This window comes from Gopherus flavomarginatus, chromosome 5, assembly GCF_025201925.1.
Source record: "Gopherus flavomarginatus isolate rGopFla2 chromosome 5, rGopFla2.mat.asm, whole genome shotgun sequence".
Taxonomy (NCBI): domain Eukaryota; kingdom Metazoa; phylum Chordata; order Testudines; family Testudinidae; genus Gopherus; species Gopherus flavomarginatus.
In genome coordinates this window covers 64,186,280-64,199,258 of record NC_066621.1, presented here as the reverse complement: position 1 = coordinate 64,199,258, position 12,979 = coordinate 64,186,280, and the positions used below count along the sequence as shown (strand labels likewise).

At 50.2% G+C, this 12,979-nt stretch overlaps 1 pseudogene; it reads left to right on the top strand.

Moving 5' to 3' along the window:
• On the top strand, nucleotides 1-8,341 carry LOC127052008 (serine protease 27-like; annotated as a pseudogene).
• The last annotated feature ends 4,638 nt before the right edge of the window (nucleotides 8,342-12,979 follow it).

Below are 12,979 nucleotides of genomic sequence, written 5' to 3'. Positions count from 1 at the left end.
ATGGGACATCTCTGCTCCCCACTGGCCATAGCGCTGCTGGCAACTAGCCTGGCTCAGTGTGAGTGTGGGGTGGAGGTGTGATGGGAGACAGGGCCCTACCTCCCATGGGGAGGGGAAAGAAAAACTGGCTTGTTGGCAAGGGAATTGGGCTAGTGGAGAAGAGGTGGATCCAATCCTTTTGCCATTCATAGAAAGCCCCCGCTCCCCATCTAGCCGCTATTTCTGCATTCACTCCTGAGCTACCCTCTTCAGGTCGCTTGTTGTTGTTGACTCTGGAACCTACAGATGATGAGTTGAAAAGCAATGCTTCTAAGATGTTTAACTCTTGCTGTGGATAACAGGGCTGTTTCAGGAGAGTGAGTGGAGCCTGAGAACTGCAGGTGAAGCGACTGTCACCCATTCTCTCAGAGACACAGTGCAGACTGTGTATAATGTACAGCAATAACTGTGTATCACTCCCCACTCCCTTCACACATTAATATCTGTGACTTCTTTGCTCCCTAGGTGCCCAGGGGAATCAGAATCAGGCAGGTAAGACACTCATAGGAAAATGCCATCCTTGCCTGCCGTGGGCATGTGGAATGAGAATGAGGCTGGGAGCCAAGGCTACTGGGTCCTAACCCAGTCATGGGGCTGGAGAAAGGCATAGTTAGAACAAGGTTGATAAGTTGGTATTATCAGGGTTCCCGGTAAGGGTTAAGGTTATTTTGGGGTTAAGGTTATCTTTGGGTTAGGGTTAAGGGTATCATTGGGTGAAGGTTATCATTGTGGTTATGAGAAAGTTTATAATGAAGGGTTAGAGTTGAAATATGGGCTTTCTTGTTTGCTTGCTTTTCCACAGAGTGGCAGAACCGGGGTGAGTTAAAGTTTTACCAGGACAACTTGTGTTAATTCGATTTTCTTATGTAAATAACACTTTTACCTTTAAATGCCCTAGGGCTGTGCTCTTGAATTGCAAGGGAACCCAGGTGTTCTGGTTGCATTCCACCTCCCAGAATTAGTCTGTGATTTCTATGGGATGCAGAGTTCTCTCTCTCTGGCTTCTAGTTCCCCTGATAATACCTCAGCATAACCCTGATGATAACCCTATACCCATTATAACCTATCATAACCTTAACCCTAACACTATGATACCCTTAATCTTAATCCCACAATAACCTTAAATGCATGATAACTGTATCTTTACCGCCACGAGAACCTTAATCTAACCTCCATGGGAGCCTCAACTCCATAATAATCCCAGCCCTTCCTGCTCTTTCTTCACTCCCTAAGCACTTGGAACATATCTATACCCAAACTCATCCAGCCATGTACTGGCCGGGGCATTATATCTGAGTCCAACCAGTGACAATGAAAGGGGCTCGTGGGATCTCTGTTAAAAGCTAAGTTTGAGCTGATTGCCATGGTTATTGCGAGATGTTTGTGCATGGAATTAGGTTTACATAGGATGTTGTGCTCCAAATCTGATGAGGAGTCTGAAAACTGAGCAGCCATGGAGATTGCCTTTCGTCACTGGTTGGATGAGATGTAGGCTGGAGATTTAAAAAGACAATTGATTCACTGGAGAACCTTGGAAGACGGGGACTGTGACATTCCCCTGGTGTTATGTGGACTGGTGATCTGCTAGTTCACTCCAATCCTTAATCCTGGGAGCCAGCCTTACCATGCTCTGGTGTGAGAGCCCCCACTCCTGGGCCGTTCACGCACAGCCTCTAGCATGTCAGCTGCCCCTTGGATTGTGTAACCGAATGACACTAGCCAATATCTCTGGTCCTAGACACAACCCTAGGAACCTCTCTCTAGTTATGCCTACTGGCTGCTGCAAGCTTATATGAGTTTGTCATTTTAACAAAGAAATGTATATGCACCTGGCTTGTTATCCCAAGAGGAGTCTCTGACATGCTTCGAACCAAATGCACTGCTTCAGGTAGAACAAACAAATTTATTATCTACAAAGATAGATTTTACATGATTATAAGTCAAAGCACAAGAAGTCAGATTTGATCAAATGAAATTAAATCAAAAACGCATTCTAAGATGATCTTAACACTTTCAGTGCCCTTAGAAACTTAGATGCTTCTCACCACTTAGATACTGGTTGCCCCTTTGGTCAGCGCTTCAGTCGCTTGGTGGTGGTGTCTGTAGATGGAGGTGGAAGAGAGAGGAAAAGCATAGTAAACATCTCTCCCTTTTATTGTGTCCTTTCTTCCCTCTTGGCTTTGCCCTCCCCTTCAGAGTCAGGTGAGCATTACCTTGTCGCAGTTCCAAACTGACCAAAGGAAGAGGAGTGACTCACTTGAGAATCCAACTGATCCTTTGTTTCTGCCTAGGCCAGTGTCCTTTGTTCCTGTGAGGCTGGGCTGGGTTTGTCCCATCCATGCCGTGATGAGGTGTGAACTGCCCCCCTGTTCCTGCAGAGTTTTGCCTGGGCCTGCTTTAAGCCCTGAGGACACATTTTCGGCCCCATAACTATATACATGAAATTACAGCCTATAACATCACTATAGCATTACTGTAACAACAATTACTATAACATTACTATAACAACAATGCTCAAGTCTGACATGACAGACTTGGCATTGGATACCACACAATGATATTATAAGGATGAACATGGAGGCGCAGGGTATTCTCCCGAGATACAGAACTTCACAGGGACCTTGTGACTGGATAAGAGCAGAAGCTTGGTCCATTACAGTGGAACTGGGTGTGAGTTGTATTCATAGATTCATAGATTCTAGGGTCAGAAGGGACCAATGTGATCATCTAGTCCAACCCCCTGCACAAAGCAGGCCACAGAACCCTACCCATCCACTTCTATAACAAATCCATAACCTATGCCTGAGTTACTTGAAGTCTTCAAATTGTGGTTTGAAGACCTCAAGCTGCAGAGAATCCACCAGCAAGTGACCCATGCCCCACGCTGCAGGGGAAGGCGAAAAACCTCCAGGGCCTCTGCCAATCTGCCCCAGAGGAAAATTCCTTCCCGACCCCAAATATGGCGATCAGCTAAACCCTGAGCATGTGGGCAAGACTCACCAGCCAGCACTCAGAAAAGAATTCTCTGCTGTAACTCAGATCCCATCCCATCTAACATCCCATCACCAACCACTGGGCATACTTATCTGGCAATAATCAAAGATCAATTGCCAAAATTAGGCTCTACTGTCATACCATCCCTTCCATAAACTTATCAAGCTTAATCTTAAAGGCAGATATATATCCCAGCTTTATGGGCTGGACAAGGGCTGGAAGAACTAACCATTGGGTGAGAAACACCCTATCAGACAGGACAGCACCTTGCTAACAGGTACAGGCACTAGATTGTGTTTTATGTTTTTCTTCTGCCTGTGACCTTACATTTCCATGTACTGTTCCTTGCCTTTAGTTTGAATCTCTGCCTCAACCTCTGCTAAATAAACTTCAGCTTGATTTTAGTATAGACGTGTCTAGGTGTCAGGAGCTAAGGAGAGGGTTGAACTGAGGGGAGAGCAAGGTGCTGGGGAGTGCTGTTTCCATGGAAGCAGCGGAACGCTGTGCATTGCAGGTGCACAGAAGATAGGGGACTGGGCACTGGAGTGTAACGGAGTTGGGTGTGTAAAGTGCTACCTGCAGAGGGATAGAGCAGGGATCATGAAGCACCTGGGATGCCAGCAGCTGGTGGCTGGGAGGGTTTCCTCTGGTGGGCACAGACTTGCCTCCTTCCTGCTGGGTGCAGGGGGTTACTACAGAAAGTGTCAGAGTGCTTGTGGGAGTTAGAATCAGGCAGGTAAAGTGCCCAAAGCAAAACAGTAGCATTAGCTGCCCTGATGTGCAACCCATGTGTGGCTACAAGCAGGACTCACAGGTTCTAGCCCCAGCTCTCGGAAGGGAGTGGGGGTGGATGGGTTACAGCAGGTGCGTTGGGAGCCAGGATTCCTGAGTTCTTTCCCAGGCTCTGGCAGGGGAACAGTTGCTCTCTTATCATCAGGGAACACTTATAATTATTTATACTCTCCCCATTTTAGCTCCCTTGCCTGGGGATAATGCATTTCTCTCTTTTCTTCCCAGCCTGTGGCAAGCCATTGGTCTCAGGACGCATCTTGAATGGTCAAGATGCCAAGGCCTGCAGGTCAGCGTACAGAGATACGACTCTCACATCTGCAGTGGTTCGCTCATCTCCGAGAGCTGGGTGGTGTCAACAGCTCATTGCTTTGATCCGTGAGTATCCCAGACAGGGCTGAGACAGTGACTGTGGCTGTTCTGGAAAGACACCCGCTCCCTCTCCACTGGCTTTCTGTTGTGCAGCATCGCTGTGTGGCTGTTTCCCAGCCACTCCACCCCAGAGTCGGCTGTACCTCAGCACCAGGCGAGCTGTCCTTGTGAGGCATTGCTGGATGGCTTTTCCCTAATCAGATTTTCTTGCATCCAAGTCTGCAGCCAATTCATCATATTGGGTGCAGCTGGGTGAAAACAGAATTGTCAGTGAGACCCCAACCCAGACGTTCTCATCGGTGAAGCGGGTCGTCCCCCATCTCAATTACAACAGTAGCACTTTCCTTGCTGATATCGCTCTGGTGGAGCTGGAGAAGCCAATTGCATTCATGGCTCCATTAGCCCCGTGTGGCTGCTCGATGCCTCCATCCGTGTGCCTGCTGGAGACGCCTGCTGGGTGACTGGCTGGGGGAACATTCATCCCGAAGGTGAATGTTGTGTATTTGGTTGTCATGGTTTTTGTTCCTATGGCAACTGAGTTAGATTATTAGGAGATAGCCCAGCCAGCTTCGGCCAGTCAGGCGAGCTCTGTGTCTGTAAATAAATGGTAGTTTTGTTAGCTATCTGCTGTCTGGCCTCAATTGATTTCTTCCTAAACCGGCTGCCCCCAAGGATATAACAGTGAGGCACATTTGTAGCTGTTAGAGAGGGGAAGGACAGGGGAAAGACCCAGCACCTGGTGAAGGTTATGGGAGGAGTGATTGTAACCTCATCGGTACACAGATGGACTGAGCGTTACACAGTTCCATGGTTCCATGGTTATACAGACACTGTTGTGCGGTTACAGAGTTACAAGGTCGGGAGTTGACAGAGTTCTTTACAGTCACGAATGGGAGAAACCAAATGGGAAAGTGTTATTTACCCCTTCAGATAACACAAGAGCCAGTGGTTACCCAATGAAATGAATAGGCAGCAGGTTTGAAAAAACAAACCAAAGAGAGTATTTCTTCACACAACACACATTCAACCTGTGGAACTCCTTGCCAGGGGATGTTGTGAAGGCCAAAAGTTCAAACAAGAACTAGGTAAGTTCAGGGAGGATAGGTCCATCCATGACTATTAGCCAGAATGTGCAGGGATGCAACCCCATGCTATGCGGGTACCTAAGCCTCTCACTGCCAGAAACTGGGACCTGACAACAGGGGATGGATCACTCAAAATGACCCTGTTCTGTTCATTCCCTCTGAATGGCACCAGCTACTGTCAGAAGACAGGATACTTGTATAGGTAGAGCCAGTATGGCCATTCTTATGTTCTTATGTTTAAACAGCCACAGTTGTAGAGGGCCCCAGTTATATAGTTATACAGGTATGGTTGTACAACCACAGTTCTGTGTTTATACAAGTACAGTTGTATCGTTATATTGTTATACAGCGATAATTATATGGTTATACAGGTAAACAGTTGTACAGCCACACAGATATACAGGCACCATTCTATACGGGCCTGGAAGGGTTTGATTTTTGTCAGTCAGTGTTGGTTTCACCCTACACTAATGAAAAAATATTTCCATTGGTAATCACTGAAATATGCAGGCAGGCAAAGGAAGAGACACGCTGTTTGAGAACTTATTAGAGTTTAATTTAAGGATATTTACTTGGCTTTTTTTGACATAGGATACTGACAATTTGTGTTTTAATTTTCATACAACTTTGATTCTTTGAATCTCAGCCTCTGCGGTCATTAAATTATTATTGCCTGGCCCGACCCCATGTTCTTCCAAAGCTGTGAAAATTGAAATCAACAAAATGGAAAAAAAAAACCACCTTAAATCCATAATTTTGTGAAAATTTAAATGGATGAAAATAAAAATAACCCTTAAAAAGAAACATCAATAATATCCATCCAGTTATAATAATTGGATTCTGCCAAGCCTAGTTATACAAATACGCAGTTGTGCAGGCAACTTTATATGGTGAGACAGTGAGATAACTGCAGCTCTGTAGTTATACACCAGGGACAACCCCTAGTTACTCCAGTACCTCAAGTTGTGTGAATGCTCTGATTTTGCTCAAAAGCCATGTTATCTTCACCATTTCAGAGCAGGGTTAAGCTGAATGAAAACTAGCCACTCTTGGAGCTGTCTATTTCAGTGTGTGTGTGTGTGTGTGTGTGTGTGTGTGTGTGTGTGTGTGTGTGTGTGTGTGTAAGAGAGAAAAAGAGCATTTAAGGGACTCAATTCCTGGCACAAGGAAGGGATGTTCCTATTTGGGGGCTGTGTGTGTGTGTGTGTGTGTGTGTGTGTGTGTGTGTGTGTGTGTGTGTTCCTGGTGCAATGAATGGCTGTCCATGAGTGTGTGCCCTAATGTGGGTTTCACATCTGTGGGTGTAGTTGGCACCTGTATATTTACCAATGCTGGCTCCAGACCAATAGGAAGCAGTGTCAGAGGTGGCCACCAGCTGGCACCCAGCACTATCAGATCACACACCTAATTATGTCTCCGCGGCCATGTAATAACCTGGACTGGAACTGAGCAGCATCTGCTCAGAGATTTAAACCCATTGAACCAAAGCAGGGCAAACTGTGTGTAGACAAGGCTCAAAATCTTCACATGTGCTCTACAGGCTTGAGTGTTAAAGGGGTTTAGGCATGTAAAGATTCAGATAGGCTCCAAATTGGGTTACTCAAACGTCGCTGTGCAGATTTGGTGCCTAACTCCCATTGACTCTCCATTAGACTTAGGTTTGAAAGTGCCAGCTTTTGCAGATGCCTATGGGCTTTCCAGAATCCCACTGGGCACCTTCCTGCACCTATTGGTGCCCGAATCCCTTTGACAATCTGGCCCCAAGTGGGGCTGCAAAGCTGAGCAGAGCAACACCTACAATATCTTTAAAATCTGGGTTGTTGCCTTTAGCGTCAGTTAAACTGGCCGACTACCATACCCCCCCGCCCCAACCCACACCCACACACGACCCTGCTCCCCTTCCAGAGCCAGGCATGGAAATCAGGAGATCTGACTTCCAGCCCCACCTGGTCTAACCCATTAGACCTGGTAGCTCTCCTCGCCCCGCCCCTCAGAGTTGGGAACTTCTTATAGATCCTTAATGTGACAGCTTTTTATGTGACTTCTCCTCACGCCACGTGAGTCACCCAGCCCTCGGGCCTTTCATTTCAACGAGTTCTTCCCTAGCAGAGACACTGCAGGAGCTGGACGTGCTCACCGTAGACACCACAATCTGCAACGATCGCTTCCGGGAAGCATTACAAAAGTCTGCGGGTGACAACCCCATCAAAGAGGACATGATGTGTGCCGGGCACATGGAAGGCTATAAGGGGACGGCCCCGGTGAGATTCTCTGACTGAGATCGGGGCCAGTTTGTGCTGGGTGTGGCACTGACCCTGGTTGATATTGCAAACCCCATAGTTCCTAGCACGTTCTCCCTGTTGACTTGTTGGTGTGTGTTGGGGGGACCCACCAAATAGGGGCCCAGATGGAAGGGCTGAGCCCTGAGTTCATTCCCCAGTGTCTAGACAAGAGTATCGAGCCCAGAGAGTACAAAGGTAGCAGGGTCCATTAAATCATCCATTCTGACCTGTATAACCCAGTCTACAATCTCACTGGGTTACTCCTTTACTGAGACCCAAGACTTGTGTCGGGATAAAGCATCTCCCAGAAAGGCAGCCAGTGGGGATGTGAAGCCATCACGAGATGGAGAATCCAACACGGCCCTTGTAGATGATGGAGACTGGTCCCCTTCCTTCCAACCCTATTTCTTTCCCTGTCTCTAGGGTGACTCTGGGGGACCCCTGGCGTGTGAGGAAGACGGGACCTGGTACCTTGCTGGGATTGGGAACTGGTTACTGAAAACAACAGTGAACAGTGATGCTGCTGGTTACCCCGGGGTCTACAACCGCCTGAATGTCCACAAGGATTGGATCCAGGAGAATGTGCCTGGTGTGAGTTTCATGGTGGTGAACTTCACTCTGAACAGTGTCAGTCCCTCTACCACTGTCACTACGAACAGTGCCGGACCCTCTGCCAGCATCCCTGAGGTCCTTCTCCTCACTGTGCTTCTGTGGCTGACCCTGTGACCCAGGGCCAGTGCAAGATGTTTCGCTCCCTAGGCAAAACTTCCACCTTGCGCCCCCCCCCGTGCCCCTGCCCTAAGGCGCCCCCCCCCACGGCAGCTCCCACCCTCCGCCCTGAGCTCCCCTTGCGGCAGCTCCCCAACCTCCACCCTCTGCCGTGAGGCACCCCACCCACCCCAGCTCACCCCTGCCCCTCGCATGAGCGCAAGCATGAGCACCCCAAGCACGCTGTGGCTGCTTCACTTCTCCCGCCTCCCAGGCTTGCGACGCCTAAGCTGATTGGCACCGCAAGCCTGGGAGGTGGGAGAAGTGAAGCAGCCATGGCATGCGCGGGGAGGAGGCAGGGCAGTTGTGAGCTGGGGCGAGGAGTTCCCCTGTGTGCCGCCCCCAACCCTTACTTGCTGCAGGCGGCCCTCCCTGCACTCCCTTGTCCCAGCTCCCTCCGCCTAAATGCCGGTGGCGACCGGGGCCGCTGAAGATCCGGCCGCCGCTGTCGCTGCCGAAGAAAATGGCACCCCCCAAATCCCAGCGCCCTAGGTAACCACCTAGGGTACCTAAATGGTTGCACCGGCCCTGCTGTGACCCCTGTCCTTGACTGGTTCCCCCTCCCACACCAGCCCTTCCTCACCCTTGGTGCAGAGAGACCATGTCATCTGTGACACCAGACCACAGTATTCATAACCTACATACTATTGTAACAATCTTTGTGCAAAACGCACCTTGTGCGATATGATTTGAAAACTAATAACTCTCTGATCATTCATATCCTTGTGTGATGTATGTACGCAAGGCTTGTTAAGGGTTAGGGACATACACTGCAATGGTCACTAAAATGTGTTCAACCCAGGAGTGGCAGGTGGAGTTGTTAAACAGTTCTCTCCTAAAGAAAGGACTGTGTTTCGCTACATTTCCTAAGCAGCACACAAACCCATTGAACTAAAAGGGGAAGAGGCAAAAATCTCACACTGAGAAGCGGGGGAGGAGACAGCCTGGTGTCTACATCCAGCAGGAGAGAGAAGCTCAGGCTGGGTTTTGCTTTTCCGAAGGATCCATTGCAAAGATTTACTGGGCTATAAAACAGGGGGGACTGAACCTCAAGTGATAAACTACCGAATTAACTGTCTGTATACGATATTCCTACAGTAGAAGCGTGTACGGAGTGAGGCCTTTTCTGAGAACCAATGAGATGCTCGTGATGAATGTCTTTGTGAAATGTCTGTAGTAACACTATAGGGGAATTATGGACACTCATTGGGGTGACCAGATGCCCCGTTTTTAAAGGGACAGTCCCTTATTTAAGCCCTCCTGCAAGTGTCTTGACTTTTTCTTAAAAACGGGCAAATTGTCCTGTATTTTCTGACTTCCTCCCATGAGTACTGTTGGGTCATGTTGCTGACCGGATCTCTGCTCAGCCAGACGCCCACCTACCAGTAAGTGTGTGTGGGGGGGGGGTCCAGTGGCTGACAATGGGGGTGGGTTTGCAAGGCTTGTGGTGGGGCAAAGCTGCAGTGTGTGGAGCCAGTCGCTCCCTATGTTGGTCCATCAGCACAGCCCCTGGCCAGCAGGCCCTGCTCCCTGTCCCGTTTCCAGCTGGCATAGGCTGCGTGCTGTGAGTTCTGGTGACTGGTGCGTGTGGGGAGGCCCCAGGCAGTGGCATGTTACATGTTACCTCTGCTGCCCACCCATCGCCCCTTTACGTGCTCCCCTTCTTGCTGTCCTCTCCCTGCTTTGCCCCTTCACCCCCAACTTCACCTTGCTGCTCCTCCATATCCCCCCGGCAGGGCCTGTCCTGCTCCCAGAGCTGTGCGGAGAACCAGCCCCTGGTCGGAGCACTCAGCTCACCAACAGCCTGGCCGGCAGACTCCTTCCTTCCCCCACTGCTTTGGCTGGGTCGGCACCCTGGGAAAGCTTAAGACCTGCCGGCCTGTGGCACTGGCCAGGAGGAGCCAAGTCCGGCATGTGCCAATGCTCCGCACAGCGCTGGTGCGGGGAAGCCTCTCTGCCCCTCAGCTAAGCTCTGGAGTGTGGTGTGGGGGAAGTGCTTTCCAATCTCTTCCTGTTCTGACCCTGCAGGCTTCACAGCAGTCCCCCAGAAGGGCTTAGCACCCTCTGCACCCTCCCCCTTCCCTGGGTCCTGCCCCCAGGGAGTGTGGGGCTGCTCCGTACCCTAGGCACCGTCCCCTGCTGAGCCACCTCTCTGGCCAGGTTCCCCGAAATCCCTGTAGTCAGGTCCCTGGGCCCTGGTGCACAATGCATCCATAAGGATTAACCCCTTCCTGCCCCCGGGGTTGGTGGAGGCAGCTGGGTTATGTCGGTGGCCAGCAGTAACCGCTAGGTGTTAGTTGCCTTTCGACACTGTGTGGGCAGGAAGGGATGGGAGCTGTTTCCAGCCACAGGGGATGGGAGTGGGCAGAGGAGATGAGCTCTGTAAAGACATGAGCCAGGTCATCCCTTTCCCCACCTCCTCCCCTGTGGCTGGAAGCAGCTCCCGTCCTTTCCTTCCTGCATAGTGTCGAAAGGCTGCAGCTGGCCACATTCTGGTGTGAACCCTGGCAGAAACCGGGGAGGGGGGAGCGTGTAACCCTATGTGCCCCCACTTGTTGCCTTGGGAAGATGCAGCACCAGGTACCAGTACAGTTGGGTCCATCCCAGGGGCCCAGCCAGGCATGGAGGACAGAGAGCACTGGGAAGGGAGGGTCGGATCAGTCAGTCAACCTCCCCTATTGAGAGAAGTGTAATTAGTGGGTGTGTGTCACCCCTCCCCGTGTGTGTGTGGGAGTAGGGGTGTGTGTGTCACCCCCTCCCTGTGTGAACCCTAAAGCCTTAAAGACCAGAAGGTAAATAAAGAGAATCCAACTATGAGTATTTCATGGAATATCAGGGTTGGAAGGGACCTCAGGAGGTATCTAGCTCAACCCCCTGCTTAAAGCAGAACCAATCTCCAGACAGATTTTTGCCCCAGACCCCTAAATGGCCCCCTCAAGGATTGAACTCACAACCCTCAGTTTAGCAGGCCAATGCTTAAACCACATTTCTATGTAAGAGGAGCTCAGTCAACTTGATGTTAATCTGAATGTTTGTTCTGCATAGTTCTGATTTGATTGTTGTTGAATTTGCTTGAAGATGAGTAATTTTCCCAGGGGTCCCATATTCAGCATAGGGAAATATGGTCACCCTGATACTCATTGATAATATGTTTGAAAGCATGTGGAAGGAGCAGTTCCTGCCAGGCAGGGGGAAGAAGAGAAGCAATTTACCTGTCTCTTAGGTAAATTAAGCCTGGTGGGATGAAAACAATGGAAGCCCCTTTTACGCACAGGGGGACAGGAAGTCCCAGGCAGGAAGAACAGCATGAGGCCGTCCTGCCTCTTGAAACAAGCTCGTTGAACTTTGGGAAATATAAGCCAGGAGAGACGCCATCTTTGGCCTCCGTCACTACACACTGTGGCAGGGCCCCTCCTCTGTCTGGCTGGGTTCAGCACTTCTCCCACTGGCGGGGCCGGGACCAGTAGTAAATCAACCCCATTCTGGACAGGGCTTGTCCGTCCCCTCAGTGGCTATTGATCAATGGTCTCTGGCTAGGCCTGGGGCACGCCCAAGCAGTGTCCTCCGCCCGACAACAGAAACACATTCGCAAACACAAAATAAAGGGGGACCCCTTTCCTTGCCCCCTCCTTGGCTGGGGAGTGTTGACCCATTGACCCTGGGGTGCCAGCCCTTCCCCTAGATAGGCACTCAGTTTAGTTGTTTCCCCTGCCGGGGGGAGATCAGCAACTGGCAGCCCCACCAATCAACTCCTGCACTCCTACAGCACCTCCCACCGGCCAGCGGCCCCACCAATCAGCTCCTCTCCCTCCCTCCCAGCGCTTCCCGCATGCCGTGGATCAGCTGTCCGGCGGCATGCAGGAGGCCCTGGGGGGAGTGGGAGGAGTGGGGGTGGGATGCACTCAGGGGAAGGGTCCGAGAGGGGTGGGAAGAGGTGGGGTGGGGATGAGGCCTTGGGGAAAGGGATTGAGCAGGTGCGGGGTCTGGGACAGAGCCGGGGTTGAGCACAGTGGGAGAAATGAGAAAGCCGGCGCCTGTGTGGAAAGGTGTATCTATCCCCAATTAAGTTAATAAGCTGTGATGTGCTCTTGTGTCTTTAAAGGAACAAATGAACCTTATAATTTCTCTGAGCTGTCCAGGAGAGGGCTGGACACTTCAGGGCACAGAATGGGGAGAAATGGAGGACTGGGGGGCTGGTGTTGGGGTCACCTCTGCTGGTTGTAAGGCAGAGTGGGGTTGTGGGGCTGTAGAAGTTGTTGGCTTTTTTTTTTTTTAAGAAGAAGTCTTTTTTTTTCTTTTCATGGAAAATGAGTGTTACAGTGTCGTGACGTGAGGATAATTGTTTCTGTTCAAAGTGGCAGTGGGATATTCCTTATAAAAAGGTGTTTTACTAATCAAAGTAGAAATGAAAGAGTAAAACCAACTTATTTTGGGAAAGGGTAGCATTGTGCCTGGTGCTGGACAGACTCTGGCCAAGAGTTCAGGGCCCGCTTTTGTGAGAGGCGATTCATAGACCCTAACTGAGACCATGGCCCCTGCGTAGACCCGGATGGAGCACTTGCAAGACAGAGGACTCTAAGTAGACAAAGGAAAGTTTTTTGCTGAGCCTGCAAAGTCCCTTACATTCAACTGATCAACGCCGCTCTGTTT